The sequence below is a fragment of the Canis lupus genome, chromosome 10 (genome assembly GCF_003254725.2).
Source record: "Canis lupus dingo isolate Sandy chromosome 10, ASM325472v2, whole genome shotgun sequence".
In the NCBI taxonomy this organism is placed as follows: Eukaryota; Metazoa; Chordata; class Mammalia; order Carnivora; family Canidae; genus Canis; species Canis lupus.
This window is the reverse complement of record NC_064252.1, coordinates 30,095,643-30,119,035: the sequence shown is the minus strand read 5'-3', so window position 1 is coordinate 30,119,035 and position 23,393 is coordinate 30,095,643. Positions and strand designations below refer to the sequence as shown.

At 41.1% G+C, this 23,393-nt stretch overlaps 1 long non-coding RNA gene across 4 annotated transcripts in view; it reads right to left on the bottom strand.

Annotated features, from left to right (window-relative positions):
• Window positions 1–2,230: 2,230 nt before the first annotated feature.
• Window positions 2,231–23,393, bottom strand: part of LOC112668802 (uncharacterized) — a 71,234-nt gene continuing 50,071 nt past the window's right edge. For all 4 annotated transcript variants that reach the window (XR_007413481.1, XR_004803205.2, XR_004803206.2 and 1 more), the window contains 4 exons: window positions 22,150–22,300; window positions 21,064–21,148; window positions 3,277–3,377; window positions 2,231–2,548 (listed from right to left, as the gene is read on the bottom strand). This is a non-coding gene — a long non-coding RNA (uncharacterized LOC112668802). The remainder of the gene's footprint in view (window positions 2,549–3,276; window positions 3,378–21,063; window positions 21,149–22,149; window positions 22,301–23,393) is intronic.

The window sequence follows — 23,393 nt, the reverse complement described above, 5'->3', positions numbered from 1 at the left end:
AGAAAAGAAAACCCACCATAATCAAGGCCTTTACACTAAGATTGCTTTTAGCTTTCTTCTTTAACCTTCAATATTTTCTCCATGGACACCTTACAGAGCCTCTTCCTAAGGCTTTTGGGCTCCAGGGTTAGAGTTCAGCCCTTAATTGAGCTTCCCCATACCAAGAAGAGACAATAAAGGCTGTCTGCCAGGGAGGATTTACATATTCAGCAGTCCAGCTTCTCTTTCCTGCTTCCATTCAAGACAAAGGGCTGCAGAAGCCTTGATCTCCAAGTGGTTTGTGGCCAGGAGGTGGAGGAATAAAACTGCTTTGTTGAGGACCCAAGGGAAGACTGAGCTGTGGCTGCTTGAGTCTTATCAAAAGAAAAATGGTTACAGCACTTAAAAAAAATAAGTAATGTCAGACAAAACTTGTAAGTAAGAATATGGAATTAAATGTGCCAGATATGCTGAGAGTCAGAGAAACTTTATCTCCATTGCATCAACACATCAACTTCAGGGGTGCTGGCAATTACTTCGAGGCACAGACTCATTTTGTTCTTGTGTAGGCAATGTTGTCTGGCATCAGGAACAGGAAGCCTCAGTGCACATTACAGTCGACAGGATTCCAAATTGGGAAGAAGGGTCTCTGGGGGCTTCTCATGGATGCCGCCAACAGGACCAGTCCAACCGTCCCAACTGGTGGGACTTGCCGAGCAGCAGGGGAAATGGTGAGGCAGAGAGAGCATGTGTCCTCATGTGCCCTTAATAGAGTGGCATTTCTCAAATTTGAGGCTGAATAGTATGTGGAAGAAAACTAAAACATACTAGTGTGGCATATCCATAAAGACCATAAAGCCAGTTGTGGTTTCCCTAAAATGAATGTTAGTTATTTTAGGGAGTAATTTTTACTCACTTGTATTTGTAAGCACATACTTGCTCACTTACCTAAAACTGTAATAATTCCATTTGGAAGAATGAATGCATGGTATAGTCATGGAGGGCTCTGCCAATTTCAGGGAAAATGTGCAATTCTGGTAAGGGAGAGTAATGTGATGTTCAAATAAGTTGCCCTGTTGGGAGAGGAAGGCAAATCAGACCTACTGTCCCTTTTACTATCGTAGTTCATCATGCCTCCATCAGATGCCAGATACTGGGTTTTGGCAGAACCAAAGCCGCCGCCACTCTGCGTGCCAAAGCTATATCTCCAATAGCTGCTTCATTGCAGATGACCACAAATGAGCATTTAAGTACTGTTTTACCACTGGGTACCACAGGCTCCTAGTTTTATATTCTCTGATGGTAACCAGGGCTTTGCTACCTTCAATCCAGCCAGGTGACAAAACCTGTCTTAGATTTTCATCCTTGGGAGCCTAATGCCTACAGCCATTTCTGGTACCAAATATTGTATCCATCAGGGCTTAGATGTAGATAGCAGGACTCCTTTAAGTTTTTTTGAGATTTAATACGGGGAATTATTGGAGGAGCCAGAGGATATGGCTGTAGAATTGACTACCAGAGAAACTACTTCCTCTATCTTAAGGAGAAGGCACTGCAGAGGCTCTTGTGTGCAGGGTCATATAGATACTGCAAGGTTAACACCAACAACACAATGCCATGTATGTTCCAACTGTCCCTGCTTAACCTACGACTGACTCAAGTCTTGCCAGGTGTGCCTGACTGTGAAACCAAAATCACATCCAAAAATCTTAGCTGCAAGAGTACCTAGGAAATTTTTAGTTTTCTAGTCTGGGCAGCACAAAAAAAAGAATACTTGAAAGGGGTGGCCAGAAGACGTGGAGGGATAAATCTGGAGTATTTACCTCCCCACCACCATAAGCTCCATCCAAGTTCTCAAATCACGAATCAACTAGCTACATGTTTGAGGAGATCTCTCTGCACACAAGACACTTTGGAAGGTACAGCGATGCATGAGGTATATCTAAATGAAGACGTTCCCTGATTTCACAAACTACCTAAATTAGTGCACTAGAATGAAAGTTCTCCTTACAGGACCTTACAGGATGCAGTCTTGCCTCAGATTTTTTTCTGGATTTCTGACTAGGAACGGCCTGTACTTCATGAGCACACACTCATGTGCACTTGAAAGCAAGGCTTACAATTTTAAAGTCATACCTGCCAGAGTACTAGCTCATGTTTACTATGTGCCAAGCCCTGTGCATATTCTTTGCATACATTATCTTATTTCAGCTGCACAACAAATTCCACTGGAAAGTAGATGTTATTATCATTTCCATTTTACTATAAGAAATAGAGGCTCAAAGTTAAGTGATTGTCCCAAAGTCACGCATTTTTGAAGGGGCAGGGAAGAGATGGGAACTGAAGGCTTCATGGCTTCAAAGAACGTTCTCTAACTGTAACATTGCATTTAACTTCTTAATTAAGAGAGTGGAGCTTTTCTTCTTGCTTCATAGCCCACCAGGTGTGGATCCCAGTGACTTTTGACACTTTCCAAATAGGGCACCTTCTCTTAGTGCACGAAGATGTCTTCGAGTTGGTCTCTTGCTGAAGAAATTCAAGTGAATATGCTCTAAGATTTGCAGCTGTCCTAGGGAGAAGGAGCAGGAATGATCCCAATCATCGCTTTGTTACTCTGGTATACCTCAAGCTTCCCCAGGTGGCTATCAAGATTTATAAGGTGAGGCATGCTTACTTAAAATTTAGATATGTTACTTCATTAGTATATCTTAGTAATATTCAGCCCCTGTTCTCATATTACATATAATTTGTTCCCTTTATGCTTACTTCCTTCCTGATGTAATATAATTTTGAGGTTGAATACATGAGCTCAGTTTAGTTTAGATTCCTGGCTCAGCTGCTTATTAGTAGTAGAGACCTTGAGCTAATCCTCTTAAATTTCATTTTTCTTATAAGCAAAATGGGCATAATAGTAGAACCTACCACATAAGGTTATTCACAGAGTTGTTGAACAGATTAAATCTGATGATCCATTTAAATATTGGCATGGGATGCCTGGGTGGCTCAGTCGGGTAAACATTTGCTGTCATCTCAGGTCATGATCTCAGAGTTCTGGGATCCAGCCCCGCACCGAGCTCCCAGGTCAGTGAGGAGTCTGCTTCTCCCTCTCCCTCTGCTCCTCCCTCCCACATGTGCTCTCCCCCACTCTCTCTCTCTCTCTCTCAAATAAATAAATAAAACCTTAAAAAAAAACATTGACATACTCTCTGGTAAATAGTAAACACTGAGTAAATGTGAGATATTATTAATTATTAATAATTTATAAAACTCTGTACTAGGTGCTCTGAAAGTACTCACCTTTGCAAATTCAACAAACATTTACTGAGTGTTGGGGATTAAAGAGGAATCCAATATGAGTCTCAGCCCTCTGGTTGCACTGTGTGGTAGAGGACACAGATCTGTAAACAAATCAATAGAGATAAGCCTATAGCATCCGTCATGGAGCATATCTATCCCAGCTACAGTGCCAGCCACAGAGCAAGTGGACAGTGCTATTGGCTAAGATGTCAGCCGACTTCAGAAAAGGTGGTGCTTCAGAAAATTCTAAAAAGATGGCTTCCAGAGGCATCTGGGTGGCTCAGTCGGTTAAGCATCTAACTCAATTTCAGCTCACGTCACAATTTCAGGATCTTGAGATTAAGCCCCACAACAGGCTCTATGCTCAGCAGGAAATCTGCTTGAAGATTCTCTCTTCCTCTGCCCTGCCCCCCCGCAACTGGCTCATGCTCTCTCTCTAAAATAAATAAATAAATCTTTTGAAAGAAGAAAGAAAGAAAGAAAGAAAGAAAGAAAGAAAGAAAGAAAGAAAGAAAGAAAGAAAGAAAGAAAGAAAGCAGGCTTCCAGAGCATGGGAAGAAAAGGAATTTCAGGCAGAAAGAAAAGCAAGAACAAAAGCAAACTGACATGAAGGGAACCATAGGCAATGGGGCAAATCTCAGACCTGGAGTGGGAGGCAGATGGATTTAGAGTCTGGTGGGAATAGTGTCAGCTAACATCATTGCTGTAAACCTTATAATCCCAGTGCTCCACATGGCCCAATCTCTGTATAGTCACATTCAAAGAAAGAGTCTAGGGGCAGCCCGGGTGGCTCAGCGGTTTAGTGCCACTTTCAGCCCAGGTCCTGGTCCTGGAGATCTGGGATCAAGTCCCACCTTGGGCTCCCTGCATGGAGTCGGCTTTTCCCTCTGCCTGTGTCTCTGCTCCCCCTCCCCCCATGTCTCTCTCTGTCATGAATAAATAAAATCTTAAAAAAAAAGAGTCTAGTTACCAAAAGGCAATCAGTGGTAATCAAATTTCCCCCAGTATTCTTACTTAAAAATGCCAAAGGATAAGAACACCATTGATTCCAAGATTTCCTAATATTACTTTTTAGGTTTGTATGCCTCTTCCCAAAGTCTCACACTCAGTGCCTATGAACCATCTCACCCCTTCCACTGTTCTCCAAGTCTTTACACACACTTCCTTCATTGTCATGCTCCTCCTTCCTCCACCCCAGCCACAACCACCCCCTGGCCATCTGCTTTGTTCACATTTGCTGGCCAGTCCAAGAGAGCAAGCATGGGATTCTCAACCTTGGTGTGCTACAGGATAGCACAGAGAAGGCACTCATAGGCTGCTAGCTCACATGGTTTTGAGGAAAAGGAGGCTACCTCTAGTTCAGGGGCTCAAAGGCCTCAGGAAGCAGATGGTCCATGACTTGGGATCATGCTATTTGAGAGGATTTGGACAGATGGAAAAGGAGAAAGAGGCCATTTGTGGGGAGAAGGACAGAGAGTAATAGACCCAACATTAATACACCATTGCTGTGCATCGGGGATGGTTGCATTCCCTTTGTTTCCAACATGGCTGTGGTGCAGATATTCTGAGAAATCTTAATGTTTGGGAGGTAGAAGGGACTTCAGCTATTCTATCATCCTGTCCTCTGGATTTAGAGATGAGATTAAGGCCTAGAGAGAGAAAGAATACACAGATTTTTGCTTAAAATTCCAAAACTTACTCTGAGAATCACTTTTTTGACCAGAGTCACAAGCTAGATTTATCACACCTGGGAAACTCCACTATTGCTAGTCATGGGTGTGAATCTATGGGCACAAAAGCATATGCAGTAGGCAGAAGTGCTCTTTTGTGTGTTCTTTTTAAAAGGGATTGGCTGTCTGGGGTATGTGCTTCAGAATCCACTAAGCCAGGGATGGAACTGGGGGAAGGCAGTGTGGAGAGACAGTTTTCAGGATTGAGGCTGATTCTTACCCTACCTGGACTCTGCCACTCACAATATTGTGGGTCAGGTTACCTGGCCTACTGGCCTCAGTTCCCCAGCTTGTAGAATGGAGTGTGAAATCACACCTTCCTCCCCATGTGGTTGTAAGGATCCATTGAGAGGATGTGCACAAAGCACTTAGAAGAGGGGCTGGCACTGAGTCCCAGCTCAGTCAATGGTAACTAATATTATTAGTTCTATTGAACAAACACATTTTGCAGGCGCCTTGCAGCAAAGACATTCTAATATGCTCAGTGTCCACTTCAATCTTATTTATTAGGCTTATCTTGTCTTATGAGCCATGGTCAGTATTTACAGGCAAGGGGTTGTGTTGGCAGCATTAATATTGATTGTGGGACCACCTGGGGCCTTTAGTCTGTCCCTTCCTCAAGATAGCCATGCCACAGAGCCCTCGGAGGGGGCAGAGGAAAGAGGGGGGACAGCAGAGCCCTGCCAAGTGCTTCTGGCGTGGATTGCGTGGGCAGCAAGGCTGGCATAGCCCCTGTCCTGGCTGGGCAAGGTAAGCCGGCAGATGTTGGCTCCGACACAGACGTTGCCCAGGAGAGAAGCAGCCACTGGTGTCAAGATTCGCTAATTGCGTTGCCTCCTGGCACAGCATTCTCACACAGCCCTCATATCGCTCTTCCAGTTAGAAAAGGACCCTTCCTGCCTTTCATTTTGTGGCAATTTCTTTCCAAGGGACAAAGCCTGGCTCAGTTGTGAAATTTGGTTTTCAGAAAAGGCTCTTCTGCTGTGCCCAGTTTTCCAGCTGGGCTGCTCTCTAGACTAGAAAGAAAATTGACTTGGCCAAGTTCACCTGGCAAGCCTATTCGCTCAGTAGGGCTCTTCCCCCCGCCATCTCCCTTTGGACACCAGTTTCTTCCACTAAAACTTTTCTCTTAAAGGCAAGATACACTGATCATTTAGTTCTTTCCCTGCCAGAGAACTCACAAAAACACACATGCATCCTTTCATCTAGCATGTTTACTATTTTTTCCCCTCCATATTTAAGCATAGCTGCATTTCACAGTGAAAAGGACATCCTTTGCTATTAGAAATCTTGATTATGAATATCTTGCCACACCCTAGTTTTGTGACCTTGGACAAGTGATTTAACTTCCTGGGGCTCAGTCGCCTGGTGTACAAAGGGTGGATTATACAGTTTACCCCTTTGTGTTGCGAAGATTAAAGGAGTTATGTAAATTACTTGACACTGTGCCTGGAGCACTGTAAGTTCTCATTAAATGTCCCTGCTACTATTTCATGTAACTAGTTGCAGAACAAATAAAGTCACATCTCTTTTAATGGTACGATTAATTTGTCAAGCTCCCCATATGCCCAGATTACCAAGAAGCCCAGAATTTCCTACTGGGGCCCTTTCGACTGCCCTGAAATGGTCCAAGAATGTTTAATCAGCACAAAGGAGGCAGCTCTGCTGCAAATGCTTCATCTAGACTGGAGAATCCAGTCAGCAGGTGGACCCCCATTTCTTGCTCTTGCTTCCTACAGACTCGATGTTAAATCCTGGCCCCGCACATCCAGTGAGCCAGTAGATTGCTGCTGGATGTCAGTGCTGGTCCAGCAGTGGTTTTTCCAGAATGCAGAGGTGGAGGGCAAGGCAGTCTCCTTCCCCAGTGGGATGCAGGTCAGTGGCCAGTATTCTACCATGGGCTATTCTAATGATACAGCCACACTTGAACTGCATGTACTTGTGCTGCTGATCTCTGTGTGGGCTATAACTGGTTAGTTCAGACTTGCTGGTGCCTGAGGGACACTGTGATGGGGGAGTGTACAGACTCAGAAACCAGGTGGTCAATGTGAGTGTGCCCTGTGCACCCTTAGGCAATTTATTTGACCTGTCTGTTCTCCATCCCCATATCTGAAAACTGGGAGTCTTAATAGTTAACTCATAGGGAAGTAGGGAGGATTAAATGATCTGATACACACAAGGCACTGAGAACAGTGCTCAGCATATACCAAGTACACCGGACATGTGAGTTACATACATAGATATGAGTCCTAGATCTATCACTATTGACCTATGTGACCATGGGCAACTCATTAGTCTCCAACTTTGACTTCTTCATATATAAAATGCAACAGATGGAAATACAACCATATCTGAGTCAAGAGATCTGGCTTCTAGTCCCAGTCTGCCCTTAATTAGCTCTGGATATTGGCAAGTAATTCTGTTTCATAGTACTTTAGTATCCTCAGCTATAAAACAAGAGAGCAGGATTAAATCATCTCTAAAATCCTATTAGTCTAAAGATAGATATTTCTATTATCTTAGTAGATTGCTATGTATTGCTCAATATCAGTGATCATTTAAATTCATAATGCAGTTTTTATTGTTGATATATAATTATGACTACTTCTTGGGGTTGGATCAATTGGGAAAATAAAATCTCATTTTCTATTTAAACAACCCTATGAGAGAATAATATTGATTAGAACTGCTCATGGGGCTTTCATGTTTACCATGTGCCCAGTTTCTTCTGAAATATGGGTTCTACTTCACTTCCTCTCCATAGTAGCCCTCTGAGTGAGGGAGTATCCTAATTCCCACTGTTCAGATAAGGAAACCAAGGCTCAGAGGTTTAAGTAACATGCTCAGGGCTGTACAATTGGCAGGTGGTGGAGCTGGGGTTCAAGGATGGGCCTGTCAGACCCATAAGAATATGACTATTCTGCAGACAGTTATTAATGAACCTGCCTCATAGAGAAGACTCTCAGACTCATTCAGCAAATAATGTACCCAAGTTCACTTATAAGTTAGAGGCACAGCCGAGACCTGAATTCTGGCTTTCTCCCACCTCATCTGGAGTGTGCTACACCCTGCAGCCTCCCAAACATGCTTGCTTGTGGAATCAATGAATACAAATGAGGGCTGATTTGTATTCATTTGCAGCTAACCAGCAGATTTATACTCTCTCTGCTGCACACCTCCAAGAAACACATCCTCATGCATATACCATCATGGCTTTAGGGATCTGCTCTCTTTCTCACAGACTCACTCACAGGCCCTGGGAAAGATCACAGCCCTATCTGTGAGCATATCAGAACCAGACGCCAACAAGGGCTACAGTCAACACCAGAGGCACAGCACTAAATGCTATTGCTTTACCTGGTAGAAAAACCAGAGACAGGGGTCTGTAAGTGCAGATGGCACAGTCACTCAAGACAAAACAAACCATCATCAATCCTAGCATTGGTGGAAGTTGTGAGAATTCGAAGGCTGGCATGTTAGCTAACTTAAAAAGCATTGTGCCATGTCAGAAGACACCCATTCTTAAATTCTTGAGTGGTGGAAATTGAGCCAATGGACAGATGACAGAAGGATCCCAAGAGGTTGCACCTGCCTGTCAACAGCCACTCCAACATCCATTCTACTTGTGTCAATAAGGACAACTTTGACTTCGACAAAGGGAAATACTCGAGAAGAATTGAATAATGAGGTTACTGGGAGCTACTGGTGGGAGGGGTTCAGTCATAGAACTATTAGAAGCTCAACAGTAGTATTGATAACCAGATCCTTTCATCTACATTCTGCTGCTTTGTCTGAAGTCTGACCACTTACTGTTATTGTCACAAAGTGGTTGCTGGTGGCAATCAGAACTAAACACTTTCCTCTTCATCTCCATGAAAGAGAGAAGAAAACCTCTTCTCCAGCACAGAATATAATCTTTGCATCTTTCATCTCTATTTGATTGGTTCAAGTTAGGTTATGGCCTACCCCCAGGCCAATAGCAGTCACCAGGGGGTTTATGTACTATTATGTTAGGCTAATCAGAGATTAACCATCGAATTTATGTATGGATAGAGTGGCTTCCTCTGAGTCACTTGGACTTCATGGCCAGTGAGTTGATCCATGAATAAAATCTGGTTCCTGTTGGAAGGGTGGAAGGATTGCAGGGTCGCCAATGTTGTACATTACAATTGCCTTCCCAGATCATGCCATTCCTGGAATCCTTGACTGACACTCCATCAGTCACCATGTTTCATTATCCTGGACCCACAAGTTAATCAGGTTTCAGTCCTGTCTCATCAGTAAGCCTCACGACTTTTGCTTTATTGGTTGGAATAAAAGCTCTTTCTTTCTTCCTCTGTATCATGGTAGTATGAGGCTAGAAGGTCCTAGATGTGCTCTTACTATTTTTTTCCCATCACAAAGTAAAAGTATCCCAGGGAGGATTTCAGGGCGCAGAGATTGCCTGCAAAATGGGTCAGAACTCTGAGGACACTATGGATCTCTGACTCAAACTATACCTGGAACTCACCTGAGCACTGAACTTCACAATTATTGAGTCAATCAATTCTCACTATTTTAAAATCCAACCTCAGTTTTTCTTTCTTCTTTTTGCAACATGAAGAATCCTTACTGACATAGCAGAATCCAGTTCTTTTCATTGAAAATGTTTCCAATCACCAGATCTGCTTCCAAAATAAAGCAGGCCACCTCCTGTTCTCTTCTGTCTTCCGTCACTGGAGGTGTTCATGCAGAGACTGGCCAACCATCTGTCCAAGATGCTATAAAAAAGATTTCTACATTGGTGGGAGGCTGAAAAACCACCTTCTAAGAACCCTTTGAATTCCTTTCCAATTCCAATATGCTAATACCCCTATTAAGCCAAGAAGAAAGTGGAAGGTGTGCTGAAACATATATAGGAGAAAATAAATCAAAGTCACTTGGATGAAAGATGAGAGTCTTTCTCTCTAAAGTAGGACTAGAGACAAAGCATGATTCAATTATTTGTCCTTTGATTAGTTTTATTCAGATATACATTGACCTCCAAATATGTGCTATGCACTAAAAATGTAGAAATAAACAAAAACCAAGAACCCATTTTCACAGTGCTGACTTTCTAGTAGTCATGCTATAGGGGAAAGATGTGGGTTTTGGATTCGGGAACACCTGAATGACGGTTATCGCCTTTACTAGACAGAGAACCTTGGGCTGGCTTCCCTGATCTTCAATTTCTTAATTGGTTAAATAGGTGCTATAACATCTACTTTGTACAGTAGCATGATTGTTATATGAGATAATGCATACATGTAAAATACCTAATGAAGGCCAGGAACAAAGCAGGTAATCAACAAATGGTATTTCCTTTCCATAGCTAGAGCACTAATGGCTATGTGTTCAGGGGAGAATTCCAACATTTCATCTTCAGCATGACCTCCAAGAAGCTCAGATATAGCAGAGAATGGAAGGCCATGCAGAGAGAACTCTGGAAGAAGCTGATTTTAAATGAACTAGATCACCAAAATTTGAGTGAGAGAATGAGAAGTATCCAAGTTTACTCATTCATTCAACAAAAATGCATTGAGTATTCCCAATGATTTAACAACTATTTTAGGTGCTTGGGACCTGGCACTGACCCAAACAGAAATGTTGCTTCCCTCATGGGGCTTATACTCTACTGGGAGTAGAAATACAAGAAATAAAATATGGGGGAAATTGTCATAATGCTGCAGGGCACTGAATGCCAAATAGATCATGCTAATAACTGGTGCTAAGGCAAAGAGGAAGAATTAAGGGATTCAAGAGTTTGGGTAGCCAGAGAAGCCTTGATGGGGAGGGAATTTGGGGAAGCTGGAGCACAGGAAGGTATCCCTAAGACACTGTGGTACCACAGTGAGAGGGAAATTGTGATGATGATGATGATGATGATGATGATGATGATGATGTGGGAGTGTGGCACCTGTATCTAAGAATTCCTCAAAGAGATTGCAGGCCAGCGGGATGCCAACGAACCAAGGCAGGAAAGTATGGGGAGTAGGATCATTTTATATTTCAACATAAGGCCTCAGCTGAGTTCAAATCCTGGCTTTACTACTTAGTAGGCCACTTCGAGCAATTTGTAACCTAGGTCATGGAGTTGAGCTGAGGGTTAATTGAGAAAAGTCCTATAAAGTGCTCAACAGGTAGCAGGCTTGCAATAAATTACTATTTCTGTTGTTTTTGTTGTTGTTACCATGATATCAAGGCACATTAACCAAATGTGTTCATTTTCTATGAAGTCTATAACAAATGACAAAAAAATGCAACAACTGAAAACAATGTTCAGATGTTAACTCAAAGTTTTGTGGTTCATAAATCAGATGCGTTTAACTGGATCTCTGCTTAGGGTATCACACGGCCAAAACCATGATGTCAACTGGGTCGGGCCATTATCTGGAGACACTATGGCAGAATCCACTTCCAAGCTCATCTAGATTAATAGAAGGATTCAGTTCCTCTGGTTGCAGGACTGGGGCTCCCATGTCTCACTGCCAGGGTCACTCTCTGCTCCTGGAGCCTGCCCACATCCCTTCTCCATCTCCAAACCAGCCACATTGCATCAAGTCCTTCTCACACTTCAAGTCCCTCTGGCTTCCTCTTATGCCACCAGCCAGAGAAAGCTCTGCTTTTAAAGAGCTTATGTGATTATGTTAGGCCCACCTGAACAACCTATATCAAAGACAACTGATTAGTAACCGTAATTACATCTGCAAAATGCCTTTTGTCTCATAACCTAACATAGGGTGATATCTCATCATATTCACAGGGGAGGGAATTGTACATGGGGAGAAATCACTGGAGATGATCTTAGATGTTTTTTGTTTTTTTTTTATTTTTATTTATTTATGATAGTCACACAGAGAGAGAGAGAGAGAGAGGCAGAGACATAGGCAGAGGGAGAAGCAGGCTCCATGCACCGGGAGCCCATCGTGGGATGCGATCCTGAGTCTCCAGGATCGCGCCCTGGGCCAAAGGCAGGCGCTAAACCACTGCGCCACCCAGGGATCCCGATCTTAGATATCTGACTACCACACTAAATAAAGATCTCTTGAGCAACTAATGTGTGTGACACAGAATGTGGTGGGGAAAAGAAACAAGCTGGAAGATAGGACAGCTAAGATTGCAGCAGCCATGCTGTAGTCACAATCGATTAGCACTTAGCCTTTCTCAAACATATTTCTGGTCCTGATCCAGTACTTGAGCTGCCTATGATATTCCAAGTCAGTTATATGGGTCCACTGATCAATCTGCTGAGAATGATTTGAGTTCCTATTACCTCACCCTATGTGTACTTATGTTTCCAATGTTAATTTCAGACACAATGAATGTACCTTCCTCAGCCTCATCCAAGTCATTAGGGAAAAAATTAAATAGGGCACAAAGACAGAGGGAGATGGTCATCTAGCCCCTGTTGACTTCCTCCTGGTTCACAGGAACTGTTAAGTGGCATCCTTTGGTTATAGTTAAACAACTTCATTATTATTTTCCTAATTTTATTAGCATCAGAACCTGTGTTTTGTCTTTGCAACTTGGATATCCTTAGGGAACCAATCAATTCCTTGATTAAGCCTAGTTATCCTCTTTCCACTGCAGGTGCCTCATCTCTTTCCCCCCAGGCCTGCTCCATTTCCCTGAATATGAGGCATGAGCAGCCTAGGCTGAATATTGGAAAGTTTCAGCAGAATTGATGGTGTCTTGGTGGAGCATAATCAAGATTATTGGAGCAGGACAGGAGGTAAGTTCTAAGTTGCCATCTGGGTGATGAGAGGACTAATCATAGAGCATACCACATAGGCTGTGGATTCCACTGGCTTATTTGTAAAGAATGTGAAGAGTACTGTGGTTCTGACATTATAATTGAGGATAAAGCCAAAAAAAAAAAATAGTGTGTTCTGTCTTTGTTATTGGGAGTCTATTTTGAATCATGGTTGGGTTGCCCAAGCCTGAGAAATTCTGGAGATGTGACACACAGGAATAATAACACATGTCCCACGAATGAATTATTTGAGGATTAATGAGATCATGGATTTTAAGTTCAGACACAATTCCTGGATCATGGAAGATACCAGTAACTTGTTTAGTAGGCCAGGAGACTTGTGCTCATTTAAAAAAGATACATGAAAATTTTTATTCTTTTTAAAATAACTTTTACCCATTTTTAGCTTCCACTACCCTGTTGACTAATATTTCACCTTTCTTTTTTAATGAGGTATCTTCCTGAAAGAAAAGAGAAAAAGGAAAAAATAAAGAGTATGATTTTTTCATCATAACATCAAATTTTTACAGTTGACCCCAAATAGCCTATCTCTTCCTTGTATATCTTCTTATTCCATGCATATCTAAAGTAGTCCTTTTTGACTAGAATAGATAGGAATAGGTAAGAATAGACAGACAGGAATAGATAGATCAATGAAACAAAATAGATAGTCTACAAATAGATTCCAGTATGTATGAGAATTTAATATATGATAAAGGAGACATCACACATCAGTAAGAAAAAGAAGGATTATTTAGCAAATGGGGCTAGGACCTCTGGGTAGCAATTTAGAGGGGGGAATCAATTTTAGGCTCTTACTTCACATCTTGCAGAGAAATCAATTCCAGATGGGTTAAATAATTAAATATAAAAATATCAAATCTTAGAAAAACCAGAGAAAAAAGAGAGTGAATAAGAATTAAATCCCCAGAGGAAGAACTTTTCAAGCTTAGAGCAATAGAATAAAGCATGAAGATTAACAGATTCAACCACTTACAATTTAATTTTTAAAATCATGATACACAGACATACAACAGCTAAGACAAGACTTTATATAATAGTTGCAGTAATAACAAAGTGTTAATTTTTTCTAATAATGGCTCATATCAATCAATATAAAAGAATACCAATACATAGATCAATAAATGGGAAAGATACAGAAAATTCAAATATGAAGAAGCTATATCTGTTAATGTGAGAAAAGATATAAGCTCAATAGCAATTAAGAGAATGGAAAATTTTAAAATAAAATATGAATTTTTAAAATAAAAATATTTGATATTGGTATAAAGAAGTTATCACACTTATCCACTGCATGGAGTAGCAGGAATTTGTGTAATGCTTTTATAAAACATTTTCATAATTCATACTAAGACACTTGAAAAGACTTCAGATAATTTTAAGGGGCATTCTCAATTTTCAGAATCTAAACTAAAAATATTTTTAAATATTAGAGTGAGAAGAGACATAGAAGGAGACACATTAGCAAGAGGCTCTCTGTAGCATAATTCAAAATAATCATTATAAGTATAATAATAATAGTTATTAGTTCAAAATAATAGTTATTAATAGTTCAAAATAATAATTATAAGTATAATAATCATTATAAGTCGAGAAAATGGTGTCAATTATAACATATTCATCTATGCTTTATATGATGTTACTAAGTATATCAGTCAGGGTTCTGGAAGGAAATAGGTGATGAGGTCACATTAGATTGATTTGAGACAGGTTTAGGAAAGAAATTATTTACAAAATTTTGGGCAGAGTATAGGAAAACTTATGACATGTAGCTAATAAAAGAGCTCCTGCAAACTCTAAGTCTAATGAGGTGTGGGAAAGGAGCAAGGAGAGTTGTGTGGTGAGGTGCACCTTGATAGGACTTATGACTTCTTTAAGTCAAGGGACACAGCCATCCTGAAGCCAGTCTCCATGGAGTGATACAGGAGAATATTTTATTATCATTCCCCTTCTTCTCCCTATCAACCTTAAAAATAAACATAGTTAATTAGTTTACCAAGAAAATGAGTTTATTCAGGAATGGCAGGGGATTTACAACTCAGGACATGCAAACCATAGCCAACCAAAGGCAAGTCTTCAGAACAAGAAGAGGGGCTCACCTTTATAGAGAAGAAGGAGGAAGGTGGGAGGGACCGCTTGAAATGAAAGTCCGTTAGAGAAGAGTGAGAGTTTAGGGAGGTGGCAACTTCTCATTGGCTGAGTTGTGGTGGTTCTCATTGGCTACGTTATTGCTGGGCAAAGAGGAAATCTTTCCTCCTCCTGAGACTTGTAAAGCTTATTTTCTGTTGAGGTATTAAAGGTAAGCTATGACAAATGGAAGATGCATGAGAACACTTCAGGACTTTTGATAAGGTTATTCTTTGTTCATTTTCATATCCTCAATAACTTTCCAAGATCCCCCTTTGGCTAAGACCAGTGAGAAGCTAGAGAGTAAGTGGATTTTTTTATATCATCTACTCACATCAACCGTTCAAGGAACAGAACAGGGGGAAAGGAGACATAAAGAGATCAGGGGAGATACAATGAAAAGACTCAGTACAATGGAGAAAAGCAGTGTTTAAGTTTATCCTTATGGTGTGAACCAAGGGAAAAGAAGAAATAAAAGAAATACACTAAAATAGTACGTTTTGTGTTGAGGTCTTAATGTTTTTAGTAAATTTTCCTTTTCTTCATATTTTCCAAATTTGAGGTTGTTGAACTGGGGCAGGAACTATTCTCTTTAACCTTTGCATCTCCAGCACAGAGCATGGTATTTGGCATATCACAGGCATTTAATAAAATTTAAAATACCACTTGTACTTTTGTCATATGCTTCACAAGTTTTTATCTCCAGCCCAGGAGATGCACAGACCTCGTTTCTTATTGTATCATTGCATAGTTGTGTTAACTCACTTTCACTAATATTTAAAATGTTACATAACAGTATCCTTATATTAAGGTATCTGGGAGCAGGGAGGAGGTAAAAAAAAATGTACCATTAACTTAAAATATATCTCATTCCTTGCCTCTGCACTAGCACCTTCTTCCACTACTTTTTTACTTCTCTGACATTCTACCAGTATGCTCAGGAAGATGGGGATCTTAAGGAAGCTTTCATTTCCATAGGATCTGAGTCTTGAGAGGTTGGAAGTTTTTCACTGACCAAGTACTAAGGGGCACCTCAGCAAATCCTCCCTAAGCTAAGCATGGCCTTATTTTGTAGCAGAAATGTAATTTCCAATGGTCCCATGACAATTGGGGTCAGTCATGCAGTCCAATATGGGGATCCTTCCTCTTCCTATTGATTTGTTCACAGGAAGACCCCAAAAAGGCCAGACCTTAGCTTACAAATCACTGGAACCATGATAGTGGAAATACTACTCCTTGGGTAGTACTACCTACAAAGCCACCAAGCCCTAGATTGCTGGGACAAGAACCAAAAAGTCTTCAAATGAGTTTGTTCCTACATCCACATGAACCAGTGCATTCTGGCTTTGTGGTTTATCTACTGGTTTATAGTATTTCTTACATTCTGTAGGTTAGGACCCCATGCACCTATAGTAGGCTCCCACAAGGTGCCATTCTGAGACCTTCATAACCATTCCCTCATTCTGTCAAGCTGGTTGCTTCTGAATAGTGGAGAGATGGTTGGATCAGTGAAGACAATGGATATGATTCCATGACTACACTTTCTTTGCTATAAAGTGAGTTTCTTGGTCAACAGAGATAGTGTTTCAGATAGTGTTTCATAATGCATTTTGAACTAAGAACACTGGTACTAAAAGAGCAATTTGAGCTGGGAAGACTAATCCACACTCAAAATTTGTGCCTATCCCTGTTAGAACAAAGAGTTTTCCTATTTGTGAGAGGAGGGGTACAATGATATGTTATTTTAACAGATACCTAACCACTTCCCTCTGGAATGGTGCCATATCTGGAACTTGGAATTGGCCTCCGGTCTTGCCAAGTTAAGCACTCAGCATGGTGCAGCCAGGCCAGGATGAGGGGGAGTGCATGATGCTGAGACCATGCATAACCTCCATCTCGGCTGTCATGCCCACATGGGCCCACTGAGCAAGCCCTAGGGTGTGTAGGGACTGACATCCACAAGACATTCTTTCTTGTCTACCTGATTGATAAGAGCTTCCTTTGCAATGGATGTCCTCAGATAGGAATCAATGTAGGAGATAAATGACTTCACTCTCTTTACCTATTCTAGGTGCCAGTTTATCTCTTCCTTACAGATCTTTTTGTCCCCAATTTTCTAATCTTGTTCTTTACCCTAAACAGTCAGCCAACCCAATAGCCACTACTTTTGTGTCTGTAGTGTACAACTACAATTCAGATCATTTTTCCTTTCCCCATGAATTGGACAACCAGATGTAGTGCCTAAAGTTCTTCCTATTGGATTAGTCTCCTTCATTTCTTTCTTTTTTTTTAAGATTTTATTTATTTATTTGACAGAAAGATAGAGAGAGAGAGAGAGAGCACAAGCAGGTGGAAGAGCAGAGTGACAAGCAAACTCCCTGTTGAGCAGGGAGCCCAATGTGGAACTTGATCCCAAGACCCTGAGATCATGACCCAAGCCAAAGTCAGATGCTTAACTGACTAAGCCACCCAGCAGCCCCTCATTTCTTTCTTTCAGAGACATCTCAGAGTGGGGTAAGTGCAGCAGTCATCCACTTCCAGCATATGCTCTCATACTTTGCAGACCCATCATTAAACCAGGCCCATACTTTTTCTTCCTCCATTAACTGATCACAGGGAACCTTTCATGAAGCCAGAGGTGTGAGTTGAGGGAGAGGCAGCAAAGCAGTAGATGAGGCTCTAGGGGAGTCTTACCATCTGTAAGTGCAGTTTATTTGTATCTCTTAGACAATTGAGGCCTGGTTCCATATGTCCCATTTATACTTTGTAATGCAATGCTACTGTATGTGCCAATTTTATGCTTCAGTGTATCAAATAACATCAAGGTCATGATGAGCAACTCAGGTCTCATAGTCACTTGGTGTCTCATGGCTAGACATTCAGTTTCTACCAGGGTCCAGTAAATGCTTTTCAAATAGAGAATAATTGTCACAGAAGAAGTCCTCATTACAAACACTAGGAGTCAAGCACCTTTTGGGGCTTGCCAGAGGCTTCATATAGTATCGCTGTTTGCTATAGATGTTTTCAATACCATTGGGCCTACAGCATCAAAAAGCTTTGAAATGCTTTACACTACAGACTGAACTTGTTACAGAGCATTATTATGCTCTAAGCCCCATTCAAAGCTGTCATCATTATGAGTTACTCAATAAACAGGTCAGAGGAGCATGACCAAATACGATGTATGTTGTCTGCAACACACAAAAAGGCCCACAAGTGCTGTGCTTCTTTCTTCATGGTGCATGATGAAAGGTACAGCAAGCAGGCTCTAATTGCAGTGGCATAATGCTGATAAGCATAGGGCTATTGGACCCCAGAAACCTCATCAATATGCTAGGTATCTGAAATTTAACAGGATTTATCCCCTATCTTCTAACATGGATATATCTTATTAAGACATTTGGGGTTCCTGTTAACTGTAACCAATTCGCATAATGTCATCAATGTAACAAACTAGGGTGATATTTGGTAGGTTATGAGAATTAGTCACAGTCCCTCTAGATTACAGTGACAAAGACCAAGAAAGCAGACACAGCCCTGGGTCAAAACAGTAAAGATATATTGCTTTATTATACACACAGGATGATTTTGATTTTGCTTACTAATTGGTTGGGACAAAAAAACATTTGCTAGTTGTGGCTACATGTGGCAGGAACTGTGTTGGGTTGCTTCAGTAAAGATGGTAGCTACTTCCAGAACTATGGCTGGGAGTAGCAGCACCATTTGGTTAAATTTGTGATAACCAACTGTCATACTCTGTGATCTAAATGCCTTTTGTAGCAGCCAAACAGATGAGTTAAATGGAAATTGTGTAGGAACCATGATTCCTGCAATCTCTCAAATCCCTGCTGGAAGCACTGATTTCTGATTTATGTGTCTTATTCTGGGGATAGTTGTCAGTTCACATTAGTTACAAGGCCTTTCACTTGGTCTTGGCCCTCTCAACTATCATAGCCCTTACTGTGACAATTCTGTAAATATATTCCTACTATATATTCCAGGATTGGGGAGAAATGACAGGTGGGTGTTTGGGCCACTGGATCCATATAAGACATTCTAGATCCAAGATCCCATCTATTACCTAGTCTCTATGAGGCCCTACACTGAAAAGTGAACCATGGCAATATTTCAGGCCTCTGTATGTTAGAATCAGTTAGGACCCAGTATTTAATGACCATGGAAGACATAGCTACTATCCTTTTTTTCAGTGCATAACACCCTAATAAATGACTGCAGATCCCTTTGGAGAAGTCTTTGAGGAAGATTTACATTTATACAAGTGGAGAAACACAACAGGATCCTTTTTTCAAGGAGGGCCAGTCTCACCCATGGCTGAGAGGTTGTGGATATGTGAATTGGTTTTGGTCTAGGGATTAAGAAAAAGCTGAAAATCCCCACTGCAGATCTCAAGTCATAATCCTACCCAATAGTCTTAGAATTTTCCCTGTATATATAAAGCAGCACCTTAGTAGATTATTTTGTGTGTAGTGATACTGATCAATTAATCACCTCCACAGATACCTGAGAGGTAAAACGTTTTTGTGACCACTCCATCCTTGTGTCTATCCTGTTCGTTACCTGTCTCTAATGGTGAAGAGCTGCCATATAGCTTATGCTGTGTGGAATCCCATTAACTCCACCAAGATCAGGATATCCAGTTCCCAAATCTCCAGCCCACAGGAGCTAGCCAACACAAAGTGCTGTAAGGATGCTTCGGCTTCTTTCACTAGTGAATGTGTTAATGGCTTGGAGAAGGGCTTGTCTCCAAGCTCTCCTGTGAGGATATGGTTAGGAGCAAGCTAAAGAGATGGCATGTAGTAGATCCATTCTTACATCCCCATTTCCTTGAGCCTTCAGACTCCCTTCTCTGAAACATTATCAAGGAAGTTCCAGTATTTAAACCTCATTAACTTAAACTCTTTGAGTCCAAGCTTCAGTGATCCAACTTAGTAGATCATGAATATCCAGGGTACATGGCTTAACCAACACATTCAATCCCAAATCCTAGAAAGATGGTCCCAAGTTCACAAATTAGGCCCATCAGAACTTAATATTCTCTCCACCTTATACTAATATCCTTATAATTCAGTCCCATGCCTGCTGTTCAGGCCTTGAAATTCTTATGGTGAATAATTTCTTTCTTGTAGGAACAATCTTCTGCTTCTCAATCCTTGCTCTGCTGGGTCCGGTAACAAGCCTAGAGACAAGGCAATGTGCTGATAGTGAGTTCTGGGATAATCAACTTCAGCTTCCAATGCAACTGCCCCTCAGATGGCAGGGTGGCTGATGGTGACTGCCCGGTGGGACTCAAAGGGGGTGCATAGGTAGAATTGTGTCATAAACAAAGGAGGCTCAGAGGAATTTGAGAAATTCAGGATTTAAAGTTGTAGTCTCAGCCTCATCCATACCCACTGAAATGTCATCATCCCACATCTCAGGGTCACATACTTTTTCCCCACCAGTCTTTTGTCTATGGTGTAGTGTTACACCAAATGTGCAATGATTAGTGCTACAAAGACATGTGGCTTGGTCCTCAGCATAGCTGCCTTATGACCGCAACCAAGGGGCTTCTTCAAACACAGCATGCAAGCTCCTAAGTGTCCACCATGTTCTCAGTTCAATGTTTACAGCTTGCAAATTCTCCTTTCCCCAAAGAATACTTCCCAGGGCCAAGAGGAGAGGCCATGTGAATTCACAATATTTATGACAATTATCACCACAGCAACAAAGTATCATAGGCACTGCATTTGCCCCCACTTACATGTCATCCATGCTACTGCTAATGAAAAATTAAATAATCATGATGCATGTCACCACTTACCATGGATAACCCATATCCTATCTCCCCCTTAGCAAGGAGGTTATCCCTACATTAGTCAAATATGAGCAACTCAATCTCAGAATCCAATATTGAAGGTCTCTGTTCTGGGACTTCATACAATACCATTTATTGTTTTAATCAGGATCCCAACAGGAGATAAATGGCAAGCTATAGCTAGACTAATTTGATACAAGCTTAATAAATGGACTACTTTACAAAGATGAGAGAAGAGTGCAGTACGGCCACATAGTATATTACCCCAGGTGGTGGCAACCCCTAAGTCTGGAGGGTGGATGGAAGGAAAAAGTTACTGGCACCTGGAAGGAGAAAGTCACATGGACAGGAGTTCCTTGACAGGAGCTTTGATCTTCAGCTGAAGAATGAAGTCTGCCTGCAGTGAACCTGTAGGAAGGGAGCAAGGAGAAAAATTAACCCAATATTATTCTATTCCCTCCTTCTGAACCCTGCTGGGATTTCCATTAGCCAAATGCCAAGTGGGAATGAGAGGGAAGAGAACACATTAATGTGTCCATACCCATCAAAATCCCAGAAGACAGAGTAAAGCTAAGGGGAATTGATGTAAAAAGACAAAGCAAAGGTATCTAACAGAGTAGGGGAAAAGCATTGTGTAAGTTTGCTCTAGTAGTATGATTCAGATAAGTAATAGATGCTTGGGATGGAGTGGGAAACTAAAATAAAATAAAAAATGTTTTTTATTAGATTACCGTTAGATTACAGATGGTTTTATTACCTTCATAAATCTATTTTTCAAATTGCAATGGGGTCTAAGCTCTTTAAGAACAGCCACCAAGACGGGCAGCCTGGGTCGCTCAGTGGTTTAGCACCGCCTTCGGCCCAAGGCGATCCTGGAGACCTGGGATCGAGTCCCACATCGGGCTTCCTGCATGGAGCCTGCTTCTCCCTCTGCCTGTGTCTCTGCCTCTCTCTTTCTCTGTGTCTCTTAAGAATGAATGGATAAATAAAATCTCTTAAAAAAAGAATAGGCACCAAGTCTTTTAATAAAGCTCTTTCCCGGGATCCCTGGGTGGCGCAGCGGTTTGGCGCCTGCCTTTGGCCCAGGGCGTGATCCTGGAGACCCGGGATCGAATCCCACATCGGGCTCCCGGTGCATGGAGCCTGCTTCTGTCTCTGCCTCTCTCTCTCTCTCTCTCTCATTCTGTGACTATCATAAATAAATAAAAAAATTAAAAAATATATTAAAAAATAAAAAATAAATGAAAAAAAAAAATAAAGCTCTTTCCCGGCAGCACCTACTATGATAATTTGGAAATAACAGGTACTTATTTAATTTTAGAAATAATAAAACATACAAAACATGCATTTAGAAACTGCAAAATATCTACTTTTCCAAGGCATACAGGAAAAAAAAAAAAAAAACTTACTAAAATTGACAATATGCCGGGCCATGAAGCAAGCCTGACATCGTGTGATTAGCTGCCACTTCTTCCTCCCACGTTTCCTCCATTCTTTCCACGGCTAAGGAGCCTTCTCCCATTCTGATCATCATTGTGGGATACTTTCCCTTTAGTGAGACTTTGAAAAGAAGAAATAGCATATCTTTTTTTTTGTACATTTTTAAAATTATAGTTTGATTTGCCAACATATAGTATAACACTCAGTGCGCATCCCCTCAAGTGCCCCCCTCAGTACCCGTCACAGTCACCCCAACCCCCACCCACCTCCCCTTCCACTACCTCTTGTTCATTTCTCAGAATTAGGAGTCTATCTTTAATGCCAAAGCCTTTGTGCACTAAAAAATACTTGAAATTATATTTTTCTTCTTATCACTTTCAACAATGAAACCATGATTACTCCCCTATATAATGAAGACAGGAGCAAACATCTCTCTCCATGAATGTTTCTCTGCCAACTTTCTTGTATGGCTTATAGAATTTGCTTATAAAATAGTCCTGGAGTATTATTATTAAATATTTCATTTATTTTTAAACTCTCTTTATATTTACATTTTGTGAATACATTTGAGCTCTCTTTTGTGACTGTATATATATATATTAAAGATGTTATTAATTTTTAATTAATATAATTCGTATTAATATATAATATGAATATTAATATAGCAATAATTGATGTTAATTTATATATTAATATATTAATGAATTTATTTATTCTTGAGAGACATAGAGAGAGAGGCAGAGACATAGGCAGAGGAAGAAGCAGGCTCCCTGCAGGGAGCCCAATGAGAGACTCTATCCCAGGACCCCAGGTCAGGGCCTGAGCCAAAGGCAGATACTCAAATACTGAGCCACACAGGTGCCCGACTTTTGTGAGTATATTAACTAAAGTCACTAAGAGTCATTTTGATTTGTAAATAGTTTTAATCTCACAGAACCTTGTCAGGAGAGAGGCTGAACCTGATAGTTGCTGAAAATCCTGTAGAACCACTGTCTGGTTGATGGGGATGAGAAGAAAGAAAAGCAAAGTTTCTACACATGTCCAGTCAGAATGGTACCCTGCCCTTAAGTATATCTTCTATTTTTTTCCACATCAGGCAACAAAACTACCAACAGTGAGGTGATATGATAAGGGGCATGAGCTTTGGAATCAGACCCTCCTGGATCCAAATCCAGCTGTAATATGACTAGCTATGTGAATCACTTAAACAATA